This window comes from Crocodylus siamensis, chromosome 5, assembly GCF_052110815.1.
Source record: "Crocodylus siamensis isolate JL-2025a chromosome 5, ASM5211081v1, whole genome shotgun sequence".
In the NCBI taxonomy this organism is placed as follows: Eukaryota; Metazoa; Chordata; order Crocodylia; family Crocodylidae; genus Crocodylus; species Crocodylus siamensis.
The window spans coordinates 200,114,638-200,140,464 of record NC_143399.1 but is presented as its reverse complement, the minus strand read 5'-3'; positions in this window follow the sequence as shown (position 1 = coordinate 200,140,464).

Genomic DNA, 25,827 nt, shown 5'->3' with positions numbered 1-25,827 from the left:
GCTTGGGCCCTTGGCATGGCAGTCACCAAGGCCTCCTCTACAACTTCATAGTAGTTGTGTTATTTTAACATCAAGGAAAAGTTTCCTTTTAGCAGATGCAGTCAAGCCAAATCCTGCTCGCTTCTCTCAGGTAAAGAGACCTGCCACAGTGAATGGGACAGCTCCCATAGGTAGTGAGCACAATTGCCACCACTATTAGGGCCTTGTTACACAGTAATTTTGGGCAGCTACAGGAGTCCTTGACCCCACACCTTAAAGTAGTCCTAAGCACTCATTATGCAGCTCAAAGTGATGCCACTCCAGGGCAGGATTTTCTCTGACCCACACAACCCAGCTCCTGTTCCATTAGCATGTGGCCACTCTCTACAGATGTGCTGCCCAAGCTGAAGTCCTCCAGTATGGCAGGATCTCTCACATCCTCACCTGCAGAGCAGGGCTAGAAACCTGCCCTGTCTCACCAGCCTTCTAGGGGCAACTCACAGCTTCAGCTCCTAGTCCTGCCCCTGCTCAGCAGGCCTCCAGTGGCAAGTCACAGCTGTTCAGGTGGGGGATGGTCACAGAAGGTTTTTAGACTATGGGTGTGACTGCTCCAGACTGCATGGTAACACTAACACTGATCAACATTTGTGCGTCTCAGTGTAAGGTGCAACAAGGCCCTTAGTTCTTTGCAGAACACAGCCTCTCTTTCTTAGAGGCTCAAGTACACCTCTTCTGTTGCTTTACCTCGCGGTAGTTTGCATGTCCCCTGAACTCAGACAAGCTGCCAGATAAGTAACTTTGGTTCACGAGAGTCCGGAGGAGAGCCACGCGCATGATCAGAGGTCAGGAAAACAGATCTTACGACGACAGGCTGAGAGCCACGGGACTCTTTAGCCTGGAAAAGCGCAGGCTCAGGGGTGACCTGATGGCCACCTATAAGTTTATCAGGGGTGACCACCAGGATCTGGGGGAACGTCTGTTCACCAGAGCGCCCCAAGGGATGACGAGGTCGAACAGTCACAAACTCCTGCAAGACCGTTTCAGGCTGGACATAAGGAAGAATTTCTTTACTGTCCGAGCCCCCAAGGTCTGGAACAGTCTGCCAGCGGAGGTGGTTCAAGCCCCTACAGTGAGCACCTTCAAGAGTAAATTGGATGCTTATCTTGCTGGGATCCTATGACCCCAGCTGACTTCCTGCCCTTTGGGCAGGGGGCTGGACTCGATGATCTCCCGAGGTCCCTTCCAGCCCTGATGTCTATGAAATCTATGAGATACACGGCTAGACTGGAACCCCCTGAGCAGCTATTCTGATGTCCTGCCCAACATTGGGACAACAGTATGTCAACCACTGGGCACGTCTACACGTGCCCCTGACTGCGCAGTTGCTACTGAGCAGTCATTTAGTACTTCCCTCAGCAAGTAGTAAATGACTGCATGCACAGTACCCACCAGTGCTGCACAGTCCCAGCAGGGCATGGGTTGTTTTCGACCTATTGTGCAGTAGCAACAAGCTATAACAAGCAACAGTAGCTTGTTGCCACCGCACAGTAGTGGCAGCATCACAGTTAGTGCGCACTGATGTTATATCACCGTAGCCGTGAGCCACGTTGCTGCGTAAGATAGCATCTCGTGTAGACGTGCCCACAGATTCCCGATTTAAACTCAGTAACTTGTGTTGGAAGTTGATCTTTTCTATTAGAAAGACTTCCAGTCCTGATTCAACCATTCAAGTGATGAACCTAATACAACCTTTTGAAAGCCCCCCTTCCTCCATCGCATTAGTTAATTACCCTCACTTAAAAAGGTGAAATTCTTTTCCAGTTTGGAAACCGAAGCTACAGTAATTCAGCCGCTGAGTTGTGTTTTACCTTTTTCCGATAAACTAAAAAGGGAAAATGCCCTCCAGCATTAGACCTTTTCTGTTTCTCCTGGTACTTGTATATCCGATATAAAAGACATTATTGTCATGTCCAGTTACTTAATTCCTTTAGCTCAATTTACATAAAAATTCAATTCACTTTATTATGTAGATGTCTGGGGCATTTTTCCATTATTGTTTTATATTATTAGCAGCCAAGGTAACCTTCCCTTATATTTAGAATACAATTAAATTAAATTAATATTACTACCCAAAATCGGTTTCACTTGAAATAGTAACCATGAAATCTCTCAATAATTTGGGGACTTTTTTGAGAGACAATTAATTGTTTATAGATTTAATAAAGAAAGGACTATTTCTGTAGGTACAGCTACACCAGGCCTGAGGACTTCTACCATTCTCCAAAGTGATAAGTGCTACACCCTGACTGTCTGGGAAGGCTTAGAGCTTGCTTACCTAGAAAAGTCAGAAAACTTAAGGCACAAGAAATTTGTGTTTAAATTTACAGTCCACTAACTCTCCAAGATAACACTAGTTTGCTGTCATTTACACACTTTTTAGGCATTTAAATCACTGCAGGAGAGTCTACCTCTCACCACATAGCATCCTGAAGTTAGCTAAGATGTCTACCCATTTCTGATTTCACCATGTGTCGCTAAGCTTGTCCAACAGTACATGGTCAAAAGTGATCTAATACAGCTACTGAGGCATGTAATCCCATTTATGGACCATTGCAATCCAGTTTTGCTAAGGCAGCATGAGTTTTGCTCCACACTATAGTCACCAAAAGACACAAACTATTTGAGTTGGTCTAATACCAGATACCAGATTTAACCAAAGAACTTCGTCTGCCTACATCCTTTCACCACAGCTACAACCAACACCCCAGTAACTAATCAGAGGTAAATTTGATACCTGCGTGATGCAGGTATCAAATTTACACCCAAGTGGGCATAAGTCACCATGTTTACTGCTCTGTATGGGCATGCACATGTAGACATGCACCTGTACTGTGCAGTAATTTTGATTATTGTGCAGTAAATGCACACATGTAGACACACCCCCTGTGTGTTGTAATCATCACAGTCCTACTTCAAGCGAGAAAGGCCTTCTAAAAATATGGCCCAGAATGCCTTGGAGGAAGGAGGGTCCAACTATGCTGGGGGAAGAGGAGGAGAAATCCTTGTGGATCGGTAGTACAAAACCAAGACCTCGAACTTTTCTTTCCAGCGCTCGCCCGTGTGCAGCATTCCATATCTCTAGTCCTCTTCACTTCCCCAGTGTCACTTGCCTGCTTTCTCCACTGTCATCTCTCTCCTAACCTCCCAGTTCTCCTCCAATACCTCTGTCAGGGGAGGAACGGACGTACTAATGATTGGCAACCAGTTTGTTTTCAGATCACTCAGTACACCGCAAGCCAAAGTCCCCTCTCGCTTGCATTGGTGCAACTGCATGTTACTAACATTCAGTCAGACATTACTCTGTCTTACGGGGACACTACTGCAGATTTACATCAGACTTAAGAAGCAGGAACCAGCAACCTGGGCTCCTTCTCAAGTAAGGCAGTATCTGCTGCCCTGGAACATACGGTCAGCTCCCCTGGTTGGATCTCTTTCTGCCCCCATGATTCCTCTCCTACTGACTGCGCATTGTACCTGCTTTAATGGGGGAAAGGTGGACAGTGCTCCGAGGTATACTCATCCCATTGCTTTGGAGTTAGGACACTCTGTCTGGTCCTAGTCATACAGTGAGCTCAATCCCAGGGGTAAGAAGCCAGCTGCCTTGTGTTAGGGCATCTGTCCAAAACTGATGGGATGCAGTAGAATTTACTTTACCCAGAGGTCAATGGTGCCGTGTATTGAGTACACACAGCGTCAGAGAGGTAGGTGATGTTTTTCTCCGTTTTGGGTCCGGAGTCCTACTAAAACAGTTCCATCTTACGCAAACTAGAACAAGTGGATTTGCCACCACATGGAGACGTCTTAAAACCAGTTAATCCCTGCCTTCTCCTCCTGCCCTTAAGAATCGAGAACTACATGCTTCCCTGGGCAAAATAGGATCCAGCATCACCCAAACATTGCCCACTGAAATGAAAGGGAAAGCTTGCGATTCTGCAAGGCAAAATAAAACATGCCTCTGAAAACACAATAACTTCCTAGTGAAAGAACAGGAAAACTTCACATCAAATTAAAAAAAAAAAAATGGAATCTCCCATAACCCCATGCCAAACTGTATTTTCCTTCAGTTTCTGCCTTTCCCAAGCTGAAATATCTTTACTGCTAAGTAGAATTTAACCCTAATAGGGTCAACATGCATGCGGGGGCTACTGCCCCGTAACTTCACACTCCAGGCATCTGCAGGCTAACTGCTCACTGTAGAAAACAATTTTCCCTATGTTTTGTCCTGTATGTGCTTTAAGAAAACCCCATAACCCCATACAAGAAGTTAAACTCTATGCATAGAAACTCTGGGAAAACAAAACAAATGAACAGATCAATTATCATTACAGACAAAAGAGGGGGACCAGAGTCCTGCATATGAAGATTATCTTAGTCCATGTGAAATAGAATAGGAAATATAATCAATCAGTGTAACTGTGCTCACCACCAGACACACTAGCAACAACAGGCTTGTAATTCAGGGCTTTATATACATGAATATCTTCGTTCATCTCTTATAACTTTTGTCCAAACATAGACGTTAACTGTCCTGCCTGAAGAGCTCCCACTGAACATGGTAAGAGCCCTCAAATAAGGTGGGGGTGAGGGAAGCTGCCAAAGGCACAGGAAACTAGGCTTCACCTTTCAGGCAATTCCAAGTCACGCCTGTTAAGATCATTTATGAGTAACTGCCTGAAGCAACAACTGACTGGGTACTTTATAATCCGCAATCAGCCCCACTGACAGCATGGAGGAGAAGACCATCAAGAACTGGACTAGGAAAGCAGTTTGTAAAGACCACTGAGCTAGCTACATTGCCAGATGTTCCTCATCCCGTGGCACTCTATTTAGTGCAACGTCAATGAATGCCTCCTCAGTATAGTTCGCCTCCTATTGGTTGCTACTACATCTCCGATCAAAACTGGGTGGTTCGGAGTTAGCAGTCAATGCTGTGGTGCTGATTTACACCAGCTGAGGTGCTTTGGGCTTACCCAACACTAAATAGCAAGCACTTTCTACACAAGGGGCTGTAGCACTCACAAGCGGAGGTCAGAAACCCAATGGAAATTCAGTTGTAGAAGTGGGCTCCACAACTACAAATGGTGTCATCAGTGAGAAAAAACAAACAAACCTGTGGCAATAGGAAGATGCGGTCTCTGCCTGAAAGCCCATGCCAGGTATTCTAAGACAAGACTCAATAGTTGTCCATGATAAAATGAAAGGAAGTGAAGGACAGGGAGACCGAGATTGAGGACAGTCAAGAGAATCAGGATAGCCGGTTGTTTTTTTAGCCCCGGGGGGGGTAACTGTGTGCCCCACTCAATTCTTTTAAACAGAAAATGCTCATTTCCCGAAGTCCAGATCTCCCACAATAGGATACAGACTTTGAAAACCCGGGGGGGGGGGGGGGGGGGGGGACAGATAATTTGGGTGAATGCAGTGGTTGTTCAAACCAAAACTTCCCAACCCCTCTAAGAATCAATCATTCTTCCCTAATTTAAAGTCAGAAAACTGTCCCCGGATATCCCTGGTTTTAAAGCAGTCCTACATACGTAAGAAGGCTGATTTTATGCTTAACAAAGTCTGTGCTTTTTGGTTGTTTTCAGGAACACGATGAAGAAAATGTCTGCTGGGCAAAAAAACCCCAGTGAGCTGCCAACCACGGAGAGGCTAGCTCTGAAATCAGCTGGAGCAGCTATTAATATTGCATCTAATGATCTCCCCTGATAAAGCCTAGATTCACAAACTCTTGCTTTAATGGGGGCATCTTGCATTTAAATAGAAGCCCCATTTCTGCAGAACGGAGGAAAAAAGCCTAAAAGCAGCTGGAGCTGTCATATAAAAGAGTTCATTGGGTATAGGGACATTCAGGGTAATGTATTCTGAAGCCAAGGCAAATTAAGTGAGAGTTTAGAGGAAAATCTGAAATTATTCGCTCAAATGACTTGTAAGCTGTATGAAATGAGATGCTAATACATCTAAATACAATGGCTTCATATAATGGCATTTAACCAAAGATCTCAAAGCACCTTATAAGCATCAGCTTTTAAACACCCTTCTGAAACCCAACAGCCAAGTACTGTTACTCCCATTTTAAGGATGGATGAGTTGAAGGGCAGGGAGATTTAAAGGACATATCGTCTCCGCCGGGTACTGGCACATACTCTAGGAAGTGGTGACTCCCTAAGGAGAGCAGGTGTTTTTTTACTACCTCTTAGCACAGGAAGCTCTTCTAGCTCTGGCTTGTTTTCCATACGGTTGCACAGAAGCAAAAGTATTATAACCCCAACTCTTTCTTCTTTTGTGGTTGCCAGTATCCCAGGAAACCTCAGCAGAGACAACAATTAAGTGTGGCCCATGCTTGCAGAGGGACCGAGAAACAGCAATTCCAAGGTCACACAGGGCATGTCTACACATGCACTTTAATGTGTATTCGCTTATTTTAATGCACATTAAAGCATCACAAAAAAGTGAGCTTTCATTAATGTGCATTAAAATAGGCTAATGCGCCTTTTTCTAGTACCCCACAATGGAGATACTAAATTTAATGCGCATTAGCAACAGTGCATTAATGAATGTGTAGATGCACCCACAGGAGAACAGAACCCAGAACCTCTGACACTCAGCCCCCTCCTCCATCTTCACTCTTGGAGACTTAAACTTAAGATGCAGTCCTGACCAACATGCTGCCTCCTTGTCCATTAAGCCCCAGGAAGCTAAACAAATTACAGCCCCTTCCCAAATCCCAATTCTTCCCTACACCCAAGATAGATGCATGTGCATCTCATTCTCCTGACTTGCCACTGGCCAAAAAAATCAATATCATCAACTGTGCTCACTGCTGCTGTCATCTGGGTTGGCCAGTCAACATCTGGCTGCATTCACAGCCCCACCCACCCCCTCCTTCTCATTGTGAATCTCCACCCAGGACTGCAGACCCAGGGGTCATGCTTCTCCCATCTTTTTCTTTTGTATGGGCACATGCACTTGCTGCAATCTATCCATTAGATTGCCTTGTAATTTCAATGTCAGGGAAATATCAAAAAGCCTATATTTTGTACTGCCTAATTTAATACAGCTTTTGAAAGGCAGGCCAGTAAGAAACACATAGGTGGGAAATAATGAGAAATAGTCTCAGTAGGCATCTGTAACTTGATCATTTTAAGGATAGCTCTGCGCCTGACTTTCATACCCATTCTGATGATGCTTCCCAGGTAGCAGCATCCTTGATCTATGCAGAATTAAACAGCCAGGTGTACATGAGAAGTTCATAAGGAGGATTCGTTAGGTAGTCAGCTCTACCCAATTAAGCTAATGATTCAGAAGAAGTAGGCACTGGTAAATGAGGACAGTGCTCTCAGAAATTAGCTTGCAGAAAACTGTAATTGGGGGCATTTTAAGGCAGTCTGCAGTGAGACAGCAAAGGGAAGATCTGTAGGTGGATGGTAATATTTTAGACAAGGCTGGTGCATGCACTGCTAGCAGGCAGCTGATAAATGAGCCATCTGCTTACTCAGGTAATGAAATCATGGTCCTTACTGAAGTAGGGAGTGAGCTACATCTGTCAGAAAAAGCAAGAATAACTAGTTTAAAGCTGCAGTAGTTAGTTGTGTTTAACAGGGAACCCAGTAGAAATGGGTGAGGGCAGGGGTACAAAAGGAGAACAAAAAACTCACGAACTGAGCAGTGTGGCATTTAGGACTGGTGTGGATTTAGACAAGGGTTTGACATTCAGATTGGATCCAAGTTGGGCTTCAAATTCAAAGGCACCTAAATCTTTGTACTTGGATGCATCACGGAGAGCTTGTGAATAGTGGGAAAATCCCCAAGTAACTATTTCCATGTTTACACTACAAAATGCTGATTTATGAGAACAAGAACGTCTTACAAAAAAGGGTTGATTTTAATAATTTCAGTTTGTTTAGACCAAAAAGTCTTTAAAAAAAAAAAATTTCCTAAAAGTCACCCAGTTTTGCTGTTTCCCTATCTTCTGAATTGTGCATGAAAAGCTTAAAAGAACAGGCATTTGGATTCATTCAGGATGCTAGCTTCTTTTGTTCCTCAAGTCCATAGCCTCGCTACCACATAGGCCAGCAACATGATTGTACTGTAGACCTCCACTGTGCTTGGTCTCCCATATTAGTATCTACTGGACAGAAATAGCAACCAACAAAAGCAAGAAAATTGAAACAGGTCTGTTTGTGGATCATCGAGGAGGTTAGTCAAAAGATTGGAGTTTTGTCCTGGTTTGATTTATGATGTAAAAAAAAAAAAAAAAGGCATAAAGTTCTCATATTTATTTTATCTGGGGGTGCAGGGGTATTGCCTTTGCCTTGCATATTGGTAAAAGAGATGTATAAATATGTTAACAGTAGTGTTGGAGTGATGTAGCCATGATACTCCAGGAAATGTGCAAGAGGCAAGGAGCCTTGTGGGTGGTATTTTTTACTGGACCAACTGCATGGATGAGGCAGACAGACAAACTTTTAAATGCAGTGCATTTTTCAGGACTCTACTTGCCTAGCTGGAAAGTAGTCGTGATGACTAAATAAAACGTTAGACAAAAAATGCTAGTTTTAGTCCTTCCTTCTTACTCCCAGAGTCTAAATCATGAACCCCTACCAGGGTGGATCTAGTAAGGGGTGCAGTTGTACCTCCCTTTGATTCCTACTCTACCCAGACTTTAAAAGCAACCATGGTGCAGGAGAGGGGCACTTCTATTCAAGCAGCACTGATAGAGTCAATTGACTTCACGGTCCATTATAATCTACCCAATTCCTGCTAACCTCTCTCCACTCTGTAGGTGCCAACAGCCCTCTCTCCCTTTTAATGGACTTGATATTCCAGTATTAAAACTGCCTGTTCTTCTCAATGTAGCCATCTGTTAGCCATTCCTGACAATGCCTCTCTTCAATTAGCTGTCCGGCAAACTGTTTTCAGGTCTAGCTAGAAATCTTAACTCGGGTATAGTAATCAACTGAGATGTAAAAATGGCTGAAAACTTTGAGGCACCATCAGGATTGCTCACGAGGACTACAATTTGTTTTATGCTTTTGAATGAGAGAGGTACATTTAACTCTAATGGCTACAGAACTAAGGAAACAAGCTCTTGACCATTTTTGCTTCATTTCCCATGTTTTTTAAATTGAGGTATAATCTAGCAAATTAGCAAGCATTCCAATAGTCACATTTAGTTGAAGATCAAAGCAAAAACAAAAATATAGTGCTAGGCCTCCAGTGTATTAGTAAAGCTTCAAGTCTAAGTGGAGAAAAAAATGTGTTTGCTCCATCTGATGATGCACTATACCATCTACACCCCCATTTCCAAAATCCTAGATCCACCCATGACCCCTACCTCTATCCATGTTCACACTGGATGGCTTGCACTAATACACCATAGCCTAATAGGGATGCCATAGTCCAGTGGTTCTCAACCATTTTTGTACACATTGATGGCTAGTCCTGACCTCAGTGCCCCTCACTCCCAGCCTGCTGCCCCACTCTGAGCCCCCAGCCCCCTGGCAGGGGCAGGGGCAGGGGCAGGGGGTGGGTGTGTGGGGTAGGGGGGACCCAAACAGCCCCTTGCAGGCTGGAATTCTTCCAGCCTGCAAGGGAAAAGCCACAGCTTCCCACATTTTTCTCCTTTAAAAAGGAGAATCCATTTGTAAAGTTTATTGATCCATGTCACGGATGGCCCCGCGAGCGGCCGTGAGCTCGCCAGCGCCCCCTCGCCGTGCCAATTAGGGTGGTCTGACACCCTCTACTCGCCCGCCACGTCTTAGATCTTATTGGTTCAGTATGGGAGGCTGCCTACTCGCACCTAATGGCGCCGCAATGGTATCACTACCGCTCCAAAGTGGGGTCCTCTTCCCCAGCCTTATGGGCAAATGCGTGCCTCCAAAACCTCCCCTTTAGCACGCCCCAAGCCTCGCAGCTGTCCCGGGGGACGTTGTCTGGTCCCCTTCCTGTTCTGCGCCCTCTCCGGGCCTCGCCCTCTCTCTGGGGCCTGTACCGCGCTCTCGGCGCTCCGCCCTCTCCGGGCCTCGCCCTCTTTCTGGGCCTCGCCCTCTCTCTGGGGCCTGTATCGCGCTCTCTTGGCGCTACCCCCTCTCTGGGGCCTCGCCCTCTCCGGGGCCTGTATCGCGCTCTCGGCACTCCGCCCTCTCTCTGGGCCTCGCCCTCTCTCTGGGGCCTGTACCGCGCTCTCGGCGCTCCGCCCTCTCTCTGGGCCTCGCCCTCTCTCTGGGGCCTGTACCGCGCTCTCGGCGCTCCGCCCTCTCCGGGCCTCGCCCTCTCTCTGGGGCCTGTGTCGCGCTTTCTTGGCGCTACCCCCTCTCTGGGGCCTCGCCCTCTCTGGGGCCTGTATCGCGCTCTCTTGGCGCTACCCCCTCTCTGGGGCCTCGCCCTCTCTGGGGCCTGTATCGCGCTCTCTTGGCGCTACACGCCTCACGCGCTTGGGGCTCAGGTGGCCGTAGCCGTGCCTGGCCCCCTTGACCCTTTCTTGGGTCTTTTGCCCCACTGGGCAAAGTGCACCGTGCTCACCGCACTGCTCTGTGCCGCTCCGGCACCACCGTTGTGCCCCCCTGGCACCGTGCCCCTACTGGGCACCCGGAGCCCCCAAACTGCTGGGGAGCCCCGCTGAGGCCTCCTCGCTCCCCTACAGCCTCACCCGGTCCTCCGGTGTAAACTGTAACTTAAAGCCAAGCCCGAACGGCTGTAACAAAATCAACGAAGAGCCTACCTGCTCGTAAAGCCAACGCTCCGTCCTACCTCTCATCAGGGCGATCTTGTTCCCTGCATCATTGCAGCCTGTTAGGGGTAAGGCTGCAACCCCCAACTCTGGCCGCTCAGCTCAGCCACAGAGCTCCTGCTTCTGCGGCAGCCAGAAGGGAACTGCTCCCTAGGCTTTGGCCTAGCTGTTTATAAGGGCCTGGCCCTGCCCCCTCCTGGCCACATGACTGGCCTGGTTGCCCCAGCAACCCCCATCTGTGTTGCTCCAGGCCTCTCCTCTTCCTGGGCATCTCCTTAGGAGCGGGGCGCGGGAGTGCCCCGCGACAATCCATTTTTAAAGTTTGTTCGTGACCCCTTCGTATATTCTTGCGACCCACTTTCACGTTGTGACCCACAGGTTAAGAAACGCTGCCATAGTCAGGGGACCCCAGGCATTCGCTTTGGTTGTTTGCCCTCCAAACCGGTTCTGCTTATTGGCATCAATTTCTGGTGCTGTACAGATTTTTTTAGCAGGGCACCAATATAAAGGGAGTGGCATTACTTGAATGGAATTAGTGCAATACAAAGTTACTCCACTTCTCCGATTATTAGCTGATCTCATTTTCTAGTTCGTCAATATGTGACTGTGCATTAATACCCACCTCTTACTGCAGTGTCTGAGTAGTTTCCAGTTTTTAGCATAGAGCAGAGACACTAAAAGGTACATCATTACTTCTTTATGGGGTAACTTAGTTAATAGTTCTTAACTACCATGAGCAACACCAGCTGCCCCTCCATTACCCCCCAGCTCTGCATGTGCCAAGCACAGTAGAGACAAGCCTAGAAGAGCTCCGTTCGAATTTCTTTTTCCTGTCCATCAGAGCCCTTCTAGGGATCGTGCTTGCAATTTAATTGTCCTTTTGTTCTTCACTCTTTTTATGGGTAATAGCAATGGGAATTAGAAAGCAGAAGGTCTCCTGGCAGATTTTCTGTCCTTCCAAATTGCTCAGCTTGGGTGCATGCTGAACACACTATGAGAAAAAAAGGCTGAGTTGTAGGATCTGGTGTTCAGTGGAGCAGCAGGGGCAGGCTGGACAATGGCTGGGAGTGGGTTAGGGCTAAGCAGCAGACTCAAGGGAAGGTGGAAGTACAGTGCAGATATACTTCAAGGCCCCGACTACAAAAAAATTCTTGTAGGATTTGGGCTCTGAAGTGCAATCCATACCCTGCTTATCCCTTTGGCACCTGAACATCTACAGATGCATAAAGTTTCCAGTAGAGTTCTGCTACTGTGTACACCCAGAACTACTATAACATCAATGACAACAAACAGCTGGACTACAAGATAACCTGGAAGTCTGTAACAGAACAGGTAGTTAGTTAACCTAAGATCTCATAGAATAATAGAATCATAGAAAATGAGGGCTGGCAGGGACCTCAGGAGGTCACATCTAGTCCAACCCCTGCTCCCAGCAGGACCAGCCCCAACTAGATCATCCCAGCCTAGGCTTTGTCTACCTGGGTCTTAAAATCCTCCAAGGATGGAGACTCCACCTCTCTGGGTAACCTGTTCCAGTGCTTTACTAACCTCCTAGTGAGAGTTTTTCCTAATCTCCAACCTCAACTTCCCTTGCTGCAACTTGAGCCCATTGCTCCTTGTTCCGTCATCCATCATCACTGAGAACAGTCCAGCTCCATCCTATTTACAACCCTCTGCAGGTAGTTGAAAGCTGCTATCAAATCCCCCCTCAATCTTCTCTTCTCCAGACTAAATAAACCCAGCTGGCTCAACCTCTCCTCAGAAGTCACGTGCCCTGTAAACAATGGTCTCAAACCCAACCCTAGCAAAACACAAATCTGTGCTTTCCATCTGAGAAACCAGGATGTGGAACAACATCTGAACGTCACCTGGGGTGACCAGTCTCTCAAACATCAGAATCACCACGTATACTTAGGGGTAACACTGGACTGTACACTTAGTTAAAAAAAAGCACATATTTTACATCAATGCCAAGATCAACACTTGAAACAACATTCTGCATGAGCTCAAAATTTTCTAGTGTGGAGCACATCCATCCACCCTGAGCACTACTGCCTTAGCTTTGTTTCTCTGTGGCCGAATATACCTGCACCACCCGAGGGTGCTCAAGTCACCGTTAACGTATCGACAGCACCCTAAATGATGCATGCAGAATTATAACAGGCTGCCTAAAACTCACCCTTGTCCCCTGCCTATATGCACTATCTGGCATAGTGCTCCTTACACCAGAAGGGAAGTAGTCAGCAGCACTGACCCACAAGAACAAGAGTCAGACAGCTGCCACCCACTAGATGGACATCACCCAACACACCACTGTCTCTCATTGAGAAATAGCTTTTTGTCCTCTATCATATCATTGCCCACATCATCAGAACCCACCAGAAGTACGCTCTAGCAAAAAGAATGGGAGAAAATAAGCAGCAAAGCCATTGAATGGAGTCAGCGAGGAATTACCTCCATTGAGGAGTTAGCATCTGGCTCCAATTACAAATGACACATATGGCAGAGCCTGAACAGACTGACAGCGAGTCTCGGAAGATGCAATTTTGTCATGAAATCATGGGGCCTCTACACAACTGACCGATGTGTTTGTCAGGAGAATCAAACCATGGATCATCTCCTGAGGTGCCCTGTAGCACCACAAAGCACCCCGCAAGATCTGGCAACACCAGCACCAGAAGCAGTGACCTGTGCAGAGTGTTGGGAGCAGACTAGATAGAAAGATGGGACTGGAGATGCCACAATGAAGAAGATACGCCCCAGCCCCCTCACTGTTTTTGTTGCCCTCCGCTGGACTCTCTCCAATTTGTCCACATCCTTTCTGTAGTGGGGGGCCCAAAACTGAGCACAGGACTCCAGATGTGGCCTCACCAGTGCTGAAGAGGGGAACAATCACTTCTCTTGACCTGCTGGCAACACACCTACCAATCCAACCCAGGATGCAATTAACCTTCTTTGCAACAAGGGCATACTGTTAGCTCTTATTCAGCTTATTGACCACTATAATCCCCAGGTCCTTTCCTTCAGAGCTGCTGCTTAGCCAGTCGGTCCCCAGCCTGTAGCAGTGCATGGGATTTTTCTGTCTTAAGTGCAGGGCTCAGCATTTCTCCTTATTGAATCTCATGAGATTTCTTTTGGTCCAATTCTCTAATTTGCCGAGGTCTCTCCGAATCCTGACCGTACCATCCTGCATATCTACTACCCCCGCAGCTTAGTGTTATCTGGAAACTTGCTGAGGTTGCACTCCATCCTATCTTGCAGGTCTTTGTAGATATTGAACAAAACTGACCCCAGGACCAATCCCTGGGGCACTCCTCTTGATACCGGCTACCCATTAAACATGGAGCCATTGACTACTACAGTTTGAGCCCCCTGATCCCGCCAGTTTTCTATCCACCTTACAATCCAATTCACCCAAGCCCTACTTCCTTGCCCCTAGCCCCTATACCATTTTCCTTCTTAAAAACTCTTTTATTAGGAACTTATTTTATTATTGTTCATACATCAGAATCGAGGCATCATTATCCTAAATAAAACACATGCACGCACGTGCACTTCCCAGAAGACTTGACATGAAAAAGGTTGATTTGTTTTATTCCACTGCAATAGCTGGTTTCCACGTCTAATAGCTTGGTGATTTTTGAGGTAAACAAGCTGTCATTCTAGAGAAAGCTTTTTCAAATGTTGACATAAATATTTAAAACTCATTAGCCTGGGCAGTAAACATGTACTGTGATACGGACTTGCTTGCAGATACTTTTTTGACAAGCTGTTGACAAAAACAGCCTTCTCTCTCTCTGCCATTGAGGCAGATTATTCTATTCAAGCAAGCTAAGCACACATTAGAAATTACAAAAGCAGTGGATTCTTAGTTAAGGCTGAAATCTAGTCCTTGGGCAATGAGAAACAGTGTTTTTTTTGTTCTTTACTAGTGCATCTAGGATCACCAGTTCATCCAGTGTAGCACTGAGAAAATATCCAAGGTTATTTGTTAATTTAAATTAGAGCTGGAACTCCATAGGGGCTAAGAGATTTGGTTTAATCAGACTCATGTCTCATTTGTAGACTTGCTACCGAAACAAAAGTGTCATTGCATGTAAAACCTGCAGAACTTCACCAGGTGACTTTGCAAGAATTGTGCAATTTCCAGCTTGAGACAGATAAGGGCAAGAGGCAAGATGCCTGTAGTGAGTACAGTCGGAGGCATGCAGCCAGCCCCATCATTGTAACATGAACATAAAGCCAAATTCTGTTGACCTTCCTCAAATAAATAATCCCCTTAAAATGGACAGAGGTCCTGTCCATTGGCCTGAGACTAATGAAATTATATTTATATGGCAATTGCATTTGCAAAATACCTTGGGGATTTTTGACAACTTAATGTGATACCCAAATTATCCAATCATATTGCCTGTTACTGAGTGCAGAACCAGTCTATGGAATAGAATCGCAACTGTTTAATAACCTACTCTTTATCCTTCATGAACGCTGGAGGCAGAAAATGAAGGATGTCTTTCTAAGTGGTGATGCAGGGGAATATCAGGTATGCAAAATGTAATTACCTACGGTAGCACTTAGCCAAGGGACTAGATTAATAGCCCCTTTGTTGCATGCCAAGGAGAGAAAAGTATAAATCACTCATAAAATATACAGAGAAAAAAAAAAAAAAAGAGAGAGAGACAGAGAGAAGCAGAAACATCTCATGAAAAGTCCATGGAGCCCTTAATGATCATGGCTTGTTGTTAGCTTTACATGTGACGTGCAGGAAATTACTGTCAGTCCACATCCAGGACTCCCTGATGCCACACCGAGGTGCAAACTGCTTGCTAATATTTAATCACTTGCGTGCGTTAGTGCCTAACCAGAATCACTCTTCCATTGCTTAAATGTAACACAGACGACCATTCCCACCTTGGAGAGCTCACGTTCTCATTGACAGACAGGCTGCAATAGGAAACCTAAATAGATAAGCCTGCTGTAGGAGAAGGGGAGGGCTAGGCAGAGGGAGAAAAAAAATTATTTGTGGGGGGGCTGCACACACAATCTGCCCCCACTCCCCTAAGTCTGTGGAGGAAGGGGCGAGGGGAGGGGAGGGGACAGATCAAGGCCCTAGTGGCGAGGGAGGGAGTGGGGCAGGGGCTAGGGGGAAGGGGGCCCCAGTCAGGCCAGGCGGTGGGACAATTGCAGCCCAGGTGGCTCATCCAGGGGTGTGGGCAGGCTCCCTTTGCTGTGCATACCCCAGCGGAGCCCCAGGGGTCATGTGCCCCCCCAATCTGTGCACGGGATGGAGGTGGCTATTGCTGTGCTTTGCACCCTGCTGCAGCTGCCACTGCCTCTGGTGCCATGCAATGCCGTGTGCATCCCACTGCTGGGCACGCAAGTGGTGCAGCGCAGCCTGGCAGCATCAGGCATGTGGCATCGCGCTGCTCCCGGGGCAGCTGCAGTGGGGCCCAACGCACAGCACACAGTGGCAGCCACTACCGCCCTGTACACAGATGAGGGCGCGTGCCCCCCAGGCCTCTTCTGAGGTGCACACAGAAGTGGGAGCCCCCCCACCTGTGCTGCTGGGTGAGCCATCCGGGCTCTGATTGTCCCACCACCCAACCCAGCTGGGGCCCCACTCACCCCAGCCCCTGCCCCACCCAATGCTCAGTCTGCCCTCACAATCCCCTTCAGAGTAGACTAGTACTTGCCTGCTGTGCTGCTAGTGATCCACACCCAGCCTGCAATCCTGACTACTTGTGCACCCCTCCCCAAACCTGGTGCAGCCACCCGGAGCCCTCAGCCGGGCTGCTTTGTGGCCCCGTCCTACCCACTGCTGTGTTTGTGAGGGGCTGATTCCCCTTAGCCCCAGCTTTCCAATGCCTATGGGAGATGACGACAAAATGGCAAATATTGCTCAGCAAGGGAATCATAGAAATTAAGAGGTGGAAGGGATCTTGAAAAAAAAAAAATCAGAGTCCAACCCCCCTGCTTTGGGCAGGAATACTGCTGAGATCAAATGATCCCAGCAAGGTGACTGTCCATAAAGAAGTTCTTCCTTACATTCAACCTGAAACCATCCTCTGACAGTTTATGGCCACTGCTCCTTGTCTTCTCCTGGGGTGCCCTAGTGAACATTTTTTCTCCCAGCACCCGATAGTCACCCCTCAGCTCGGATGTAGTAATCCCTGGCCTGTCCCGGGAGTGGGGGCAACCCCCATAGGCCAGGGCTCAGGGGCCGGGGATCACCGTACCCCCACCTCTCCCTACACTCCTTGTTGCCCCACAGGGCTGACAGGTGCAGACAGAACCAGGCTAGGAAGCAGAGGCAGCTCTATGACAGCCATGTGGCTGGGATAACCCCGGCTCAGCCAGAGCACAGCTAAGGGTAGTCCTGGGATGCCGGGAAACTGGGACATAACTTGAGTTGGGAGGGGATCTGGGGAAGAACTTTGATAGACCTGTTTCATACAATCATAGACAATGAGGGTGGGAAGAGACCTCAGGAGGTCACATCTAATCCAACCCCCTGCTCAAAGCAGGACCAGCCCCAACTACATCATCCCAACCAAGGATTTGTGTAGCTGGGTTCTGAAAACCTCCAAGGATGCAGCTTCTACCACCTCTCTGGGTAACCCATTCCAGTGTTTTACTACCCTCCTAGTGAGAAAATTATTCCCAATATCCAACCTAAACTTCCCTTGCTGCAACTTGAGCCCATTGCTCCTTGTTCTGCCATCTGCCACCACTGAGAACAGCCCCGCTCCATCCTCTTTGCAGCCCCCTGCAGGGAACTGAAGGCTGCTAGTAAATCCCTGCTCAGTCTTCTTTTCTCCCGACTAAATAAGCCCTCAGTCTTTCGTCACAAGTCATGTTCCCCAGCCCCGAACCATTTTCATTGCCCTCTGATGAACACTTTCTAATCTGTCCACATCCTTTCCATTGTGGGGGGCCCAAAATTGAATACAGTACTCCAGATGCAGCCTCATCAGTGCCCAATAGAGAGGAATAATCACTTCCCTTGACCTACTGGCAACACTCCTACCAACGCAGCCCAGGATGCCGTTAGCCTTCCCCACAACAAGGACACACTGGCTCACATCCAGCTTCTTGTCCACTGTCACTCCCAGGTCCTTTTCTGCAGACCTGCTGCCCAGCCCGTCAGCCCCAGCCTGTACCGGTGCATGGGGTTGTTCTGTCCTCAGTGCAGGACTTTGCATTTGTCTTTGTTGAACCTCATAAGATTTCTTTTGGCCCAATTCTCCAATTTATTGAGGTCTCTCTGAATACTAGCCCTACGCTCCAGCATATCTACTAATCCCCCCAGCTTGGTGCCATCTGCAAACTTACTGAGGGTGCACTCTGTGCCATCTTCCAGGTCGTTGATGAAGACATAGAACAAAACCTGTTTACTCTAAATCAGTTAAGTGCGATACAACAATCATCCAGGTGCATCTTAAACCAGATTTGGCCATTTTGAAACCAGTTTCTATGCACTAAACTTCTGAGCTGTTACAGGTTTAAACTAGTATCTTATCACTTTGGTCTCGATTACAAGTCACTTATTTTTTTCTGCTATAATAGCTGAAGATGCCAGGATTATTTTTCCTCAGGAGTCCAGTCCTTCAATCTACAACGGACTCTGTGCTGCATACGGTTAGCGAAAAAGGTACAAGAGTCAAAGTGGGAGGTTCTGCAGTTAATATAATTTCTGAAGACATGCTACCAAAGCAAAATAGCCTGGATGCTGAAGCTGTAATACCACTTATGGTATGAAGTATCATGATATTTTAAATGCCAAAAGCTATCACAAACTCAAGTTAATATCTCGACTAAGAGACAGTGGGTGCATCTACATAAGATGCTAACTGCACAGTAGCTTAATACTACTGCACAGCAGTGTCACAGCAAAAACCATGTTAATATGCTACTGTGCAGTAGTTTTAGTCTACTTCACAGTTAGCATCAATAAAAACCACGCGCTAGCACTACCACACAGTAGCACCATTTACTGCATGTTGATTTAGTACCTGATTATACAAGTACTCAACTTAATGCACAGTAACTGTGGTGCATTAATGAATGTGTGGACGTGCCTAGTGAGCTTTCCAAAGGGGCTTACCCTTGCCCTTAGAACAGCACAATATATTTTAACGCAAATGTTTTATCCACCAAAAACTTTGGTTGCAGAGCAGCTAAAATTATTCATGTATTTTTGTTGAATTTATCAAGTAGCACTAACTAAAAAGAGAACACAATTCAATAAAGCTATTTTAAAGTCTCAGTTTCCTTTTGAAAAGGCATTTCATTTCCAAATTTGCTTAAATGAGTTCATTAAGGATTAAATAAAAAAAAAAAAAGTTTCATTTCAGACCCAATATTCTGGTTGACCCAAAACTAATATTTTTTCCTGAAAAAAGCTGTGACACTTTAATTTGGGGATAACTCCATTATATTCCTGGTTTGTTTGGTGTTTGTTTTTTTTCATTCAGTTGACAAAACAGAAACTATTAGCCTAATTCTGTTCCAATGACATCAGTGGGAACTTTGACTTAAATAAGAGTTAGACAAAAGATAAGGACTTTGGAAAATCCCATCCACTATCTTGAGTAACACAGCGACTATTAGGACCATCAGACACATTGCTAGGTCACTGATGCTACTTCTTGTGGCAGCTAGGGAAATAGTTAGATATCAATCACTTCCCCAGCAAAATATCCATGTGAGCAAACAAAGAGATAAGGAGTGTGACAAATCTTTTAATACTGTGGTGTATCATGTCTAGAAAGGAAAATACTACTCGTGATTACAGGAGTTCCTTTTGCTACTGAGACACCTTGCACATGCACAGAAAAATATTTCAATTTACCATTAAAGCCTTCATACTTTCACACTCACCCTCTACACTCAAGAGATCAGAAATATTGTTCTCAGTGGTTTCATTGCCTTTCCCCATTTCTTTATATAAATAAAAAAAATATGAAAAACCATATTATAGCCTTTCCTTGGGCTGCATTATTGTCATTCATAGCAGTATCATATCTAAAATCGCTGAGATTTCTTTTCTTGGTTATACAAAAGCTTCTGAAACAGCCTAGTCCTGAACAATAACTGACTGCCAGGATTATTGCAACAGGATCATGGAAAATGTTCTCCCTTAGCCTGTGATAAACCTTTTGTACTGGTTGTGAGTACACCCGCAGAGAAAGAAGCTAATTTTCTGAGCAAATTGGATACATCGGCAAGGCTTGGACAGATCCCCACTGGATAGAACAGACTCCAAGATATGCATGTGTAAAATACTCCATTTAATGCATACGGCTTCCTGACACCAATGCTGCATTTGGCCCGGGTCAGCCCCAGGAGCATTTCACTGCACGGTGGCACAGATGCTTGGAGATCCCAGAGGGGTGAAAGTGCCTTCTGACGACCTTGTCTGTAGCACAAGTGACCACGAAGGACAAAGTGCAGAGAGGGCTAGAAGCTAGAGAAGCACATCCTTTAATCACCGAGGATTGAGATGCTCTATTTAGGAGGGAAACTGGTAACGCAGAACATACAGCATAACCAATATAAAACTGAAGCACTCCTGAACATAGGCAGTACCGAATATAAAGACCCCAGAGCATTTTCAGGAGTATCTATAAATTCATGCCTGGCTGCAACATCACATCTAAGCTAATGCCTGTGTCTACTAGTGTGAAGGAGTACAACTGTTGCCCAATGATGGTCCCACTCCCTGGGAAGTGGATGTCCTGGGTTGTGGTTCCTGGCCCCACTGCTCATTATGCATTTAATCCAGTTGCCTCCTTACACAAAATGAATAAGCAAGACCACAGCCTCTTCCCTAGAGACGATCACTCACTTATCTTCTTTCTGGCCTCATGAATTTTTCATTCCTTCTGCATAGCAGCACAGACTCAACACCAGGGTGGAAAGTCCTGCTTCCACTTTGCACGGTGCCTAGCCCAGTCTCCAGCCTGGCCACCTGCCAGTTGAGAAAGGCATTCAAGTCTAGGATGCCTGCAGCCTGGAAGCACTAAGCTATTATAAGACACCTCAACAGGCCTTGTTTTTAAACACCTCCATTCCCAGGTGCTGTGCTGAACCCCATATTTATCCTGATGCATTAGATGTGGTCTGTGCCTGTCTGCTGTACCGGGACCACAGGGGTCTTAAGGATATGCCTAGTGTAAGAATCTATAAAAGTCCTGGGCATAAGAAATGCATCATGGCCAAAATGGAGGTGGGTCTGAGCATGGAGGAGTAGCAGAAATTTAGGCACCTAGGGAGCATCTTCACTACAGCTCCTGTGCTGCAATGACACCCACTTGCAGATATGCGCTACCTACCTGCTCCTACCCACAGGCACCACACCTGCAAATTGCAGCCACAGGTCTTCTGTGAGGGTCTCAAGAGCAGATCTCAAGAGTAGCTAAATGTATGGGGTTCCACCTTTGCATTTCCATGTTTTGATGGATGCGGACAGGTTGAGTGTGAGCAGCACCGAGGACAGGGTGCAGCTACCCTACAAATAATGTTGCTGGTGTGAGAGGAGGCATCTAAGATACACTTCTTTTGCACTTTGGATTCCCAAGTCATTTGGGGGGATTTGGGCTTGCTTGACTAGGCTGATGTGGAATAGCAGATCAGCAGTAGTGTAGGGATGCAGCCAGGTACCCAGGTCACAGGCGTCATGGTGACTTCCAGTTGCCATGGGATCCAGCAGCAGCCACTTTTGTTTGCACCCTGCACCTAAGCAGTGCCCACAGTGGCTGCCCCATTTGCCCCACATATCCTAGTTATGCTACTTCAGATCAGTGCCAAACCCAGGAATTGAAGCAACAACTCCTGAGTATATAAGCAAGACTATCTTCTGGAACAAGCATGCCATCGATGCTTCAAAAGGAGAGCTGGCATCAGCAATATTTTAGAGCACTGCGGGACTGAATGGTTGCACGCACTTCAGCTATAAACTCAAGAGGTAAAAATGCATGTGCCTATTAAAATGAGAGATGCCAGATTTTGCATGACCCTGGGGAGTTTCAAGAGCTTTCTGCAGGGTCTTAGGTTAAGAGGCAAAATGCACCATTAGTCACAGAGTACAGTACACAAGGCAGGACTGAAGAGAAGCCCCTAAGAGGGTACAGAGATTAATTAGCTTTGAAGTGATAAAGTATATGACCCTGGAATGCAAGCCAGATCTTCCTGCGGTAATTGCCAACATGCTGCCAGCAGCGTGCGTTTTTCTTGTTGACATGCTTTGGAGCAAGCAGTGGTGTGTCACACACACACACACACACACACACACACCATTAACTTCCCTGCCTTTGCAGTAGCAAGCATAAGTAACCTCTGCATCTCCCCTGCTTTCCCTCCTAGCTATATTATAGTATTTTCTGTTTTGCTGTCATTAGTTGCTTTGTGACTGTAGTGCGTGAGAGGTCAGAATAAACCATTTCTTTAGGACTCTGGATAAGCTCAGGGGTTGGACTTAGTGGCCTGGAGGACTGCTTTCAGCTTGCCGTTGAGCTACACCACACTACCCAGAGGTTCTTTGCATGCCGAATAGCAGAGACATAAGGCAAGATCCTATTTTGCCTCTAAGGCACCTACACAGTACTAAATGCTGTTATGAGGCATCTACACATGGTTCTGTTTCACCCCATACAACACCTTGAATTCTTCTAAGATGTCTAGATTTCATTTTAGCTCCTGTGCATATAAACCGGTCCTGCTGAGCATGTTCAGAAGCATGCTACCTAGGCTTCCCACCCCACCTGCTCTACCAAGGGTGCCTATACACAAGCAGCAAAGCTGCTCCAATGCACTGTAATTACAGCATGTGGGAGCAGATGCAATTCAATTGAGCCTGCTGGAGCATAGCAAGCACTGTGTCTTGTGTATCAGCATCCCTGCACTGAAGAGTGACAGTGGGGGTGCTTTAACTACAACACGTTCAATGAGCTTTAGATAAAACATCCCTGTTGTCATTTTTCAGCATGGGGACAGTGATACATGAGACACTCCGAGTGCTTTAATTAGAGTGCCCCCCCACTCCTGGAGCATGTGTATAAGTGGCCTAAGTGTCTAACTCCGCTTACTCTACATTGTGACCAAGCATTGCTCCAGAGACGCACAGGATTTGCAAAATTTCTCTGAAACTGTAGTCATTTAAAATCCACAATTAGCGACTGGTGGGTAATGCCTAGTAAGCTGGTGCTTGCCCAAAGCTGCTCATCAAGAGTTGATCAACATGTCTGAAACCAATGCAAGCTACAGAGATACAGAGAGGGGTTTAAATCAGCTTCCACTGAGAGTAATAGACCCTGTTCCCATTCAGTGAGAACCACTGATGTTCCACTGAAGCCAATGGAGGCGCATCAGTTTTGCTAGCACGGACTTGCCAGTGTGTTCACTTATTAACTTCCAATATCAAATTCACTGAAATGGGCTACACAAGAACTTAAAACACCATGGAAAAAATAAGCAGTGATTTGCTTTGGAAGGATGAGGTCATTTGATCAGGAGTAATTCCTTCCCAGAAGTAGCCTTGCTTGAAGATCCCGCAGGCTCTACTACAGCAAGTCATGTTAAATCCACGTTGGACATGGTGACGTCTGAGGATTGTCCTGACAAAGAATGCCTGGCTTTTTCTTAAACTCATGAACCCCTTCATAACATGCTGAGCTGAAAAAAAATCCCAGAAATCAAGCTAACATTTTTTAAATTTTGAAATGTTGACAAAAAAAATAAATCAGGATTTTTCCCCCATTACTCGATACACAATATGATGGACTACTGGGGTTTACACCAACTACCTTAAGGGCAGAGTGCATTAATTTGTCTTGTTCCAGTGGCTATAGCAATTGAGGATGCACTGTAGAAAACTTTGTTCTGTTTTACAATGATAACTCTTGTAAGCAGCCTCATCGGTGATGGTGCTCAAAAAAATAAAATAAAATAAAATAAGAGAGATTCAAGAAAGCTGCGTTTTACCATGCTACACTGCACCAAAGTGGAAAACCACCAGCAGTATATCAGATGTATAAACATCAAGACATGGAACATAAATAAAAGGATGACAGATGACTTCATCAATTTGGCAAAGAGATCCCACAAATCAAAACAGATTAGGAGTATATGACGGGAAAACTGGACCTCTATCATAGTTAAGAAGCTATCAGAACGAAGCGAGACAGCCATTGTCCAAAACAAGCCACCGTGGTGAATGACGCATTGCCTTCTCCAGATTTAAGGATCCTGGAACATGGACACTACTTGCGGATGAACTATAAACATCTGCTCTTGATACATAGGAAAGTTTAAGTAAGAAATGAGTAGTTATTAGGGAAGGAAATGAGAACAGGCATAAAAAAACAAAAAAACCCACTCAAAAATATTTCTCTCTTTTTTTTTTCTTATAATAAAATTCCTATGAAGCAGTTACCACTGATTAACGTTAGTAGAAAGTTGGTCAGAGCCCAGCTAATTATAAGCCTTCCAGTTACATCCATTACATATGTAACCCACTGATCAGGGTCAGAATGTGTTACATGTGCCCTGCTATGCCCAAGACATGGATCTGATCTACAAAGCTGCAGGTTAGGGGGGCATGGCTCTTTGCCTTTACTTGCAGCAATTAGTAATTTTAGTTCTGGAAGGCTCTCATTCAGTCAGCAATAGAGAAGCCCTGAAGATGGTCATCACCAGGGATCCTGGTTTTCTCCATTTAAAAAACAGCAAATTCTCCCATTAAAAAAAACAACGGCACGAATTCTGATTAAAAAACCCCAAATCCACATTTTTTCTGCCTTTAAAATGAAATGCAACTATATATACAGGTCTCAGAGGAACACATTTTATTGATGTAGTTACAATTTTCAAGCAATCTGGATGTCTACCAGTGCTTCAATCACGAAAACAAAATTAATTCTAAGCACCTATAAATTTGGGGATTTGATTTTGGGTTCTTCATCATGGAAACCCAGAGCTCCCACTTCCCCCTTCACGCACCAGGACACGGATCCAGTTGTGGCTGTCACGCCCCACTGCTTTGTGGTGCTCAGCAGCCCTGATATGCCAGAGCTTTGCCCTTGCTATTGCCCCTCGCCCTGACCCACAAGCCCCTGGGTTGCGAGGTGGCAGTTGCTGCAGCAGAGACCAACTCTTCCCCCCACCCCCTTCACCCCCACATGGGTGCGAAGGAGTGAAGCCTGTGGGGAGAGCCTGTGGGCTACCCACTGTGGGCTTGGGCTACCCACAATACCTGCCACTCCCCAGGGCCTCTGTGGCCCAGTAGGTGAGACCCAGTGCAGCAGGGTAGGAAGGCTCATGCCACCACTGGAAGCCCTGAGCCACCATGGCAAGGTGCCCCCTCCTTCTCCCAGCAGCAGCAAGGGGGCACAGCCAAGCAGTCAAGATCCAGTGCAGCAGGTCACAGTGGGACAGGGAGGCTCGTGCTGCCACTGAGGACCCTGAGCCCACAGTAGGCAGCCCGCACCTGCCACAGGCACAGATCTAGGGGCCACATATCTCCCATGCCCTCCCCCAGGAGTGCACACAGTGGCAGGGAGCCAGCCCCTTCCCCCCAGACGTGGCGCTTATGGCTCTGTCTCACTCCCTACCCAGGACCTGCAGCCTCACATGGTCCCAGGCCGCAAGCCCACACCATACCAGCTGGGCAGCTAAGTGCGTATGTACATGCACACGTGCACATGGCCCTACCTGCCTGCCTGCCCTCCTCCCCCTCCCCCCCAGCCCCTTGCAGGACAGAAAGCCACTTTTTCCCATATTTTTCTTGTGAAAACCCCCCCCGTGTATTCTCCTTAAAAACAGAGGGAAAAACAAAACAAAACAGGTTTTACCACTTTTTTCTTGGCAAACAGAAAACCCAGATCTGTGACATCGAGTGAGTCATGGCATTATTAACGAGAATAAGTCTTCAGGACCTTTCTTACATCATTGTTAAGGGAAGAGAGGAAGCTTTGCAATACTTTAGTGTTGGCATTGCAATGAGGTAGATAGTAGATTTGGAAGAGTAAATCACCTGAAAATTCATAGATTTCATAGACATT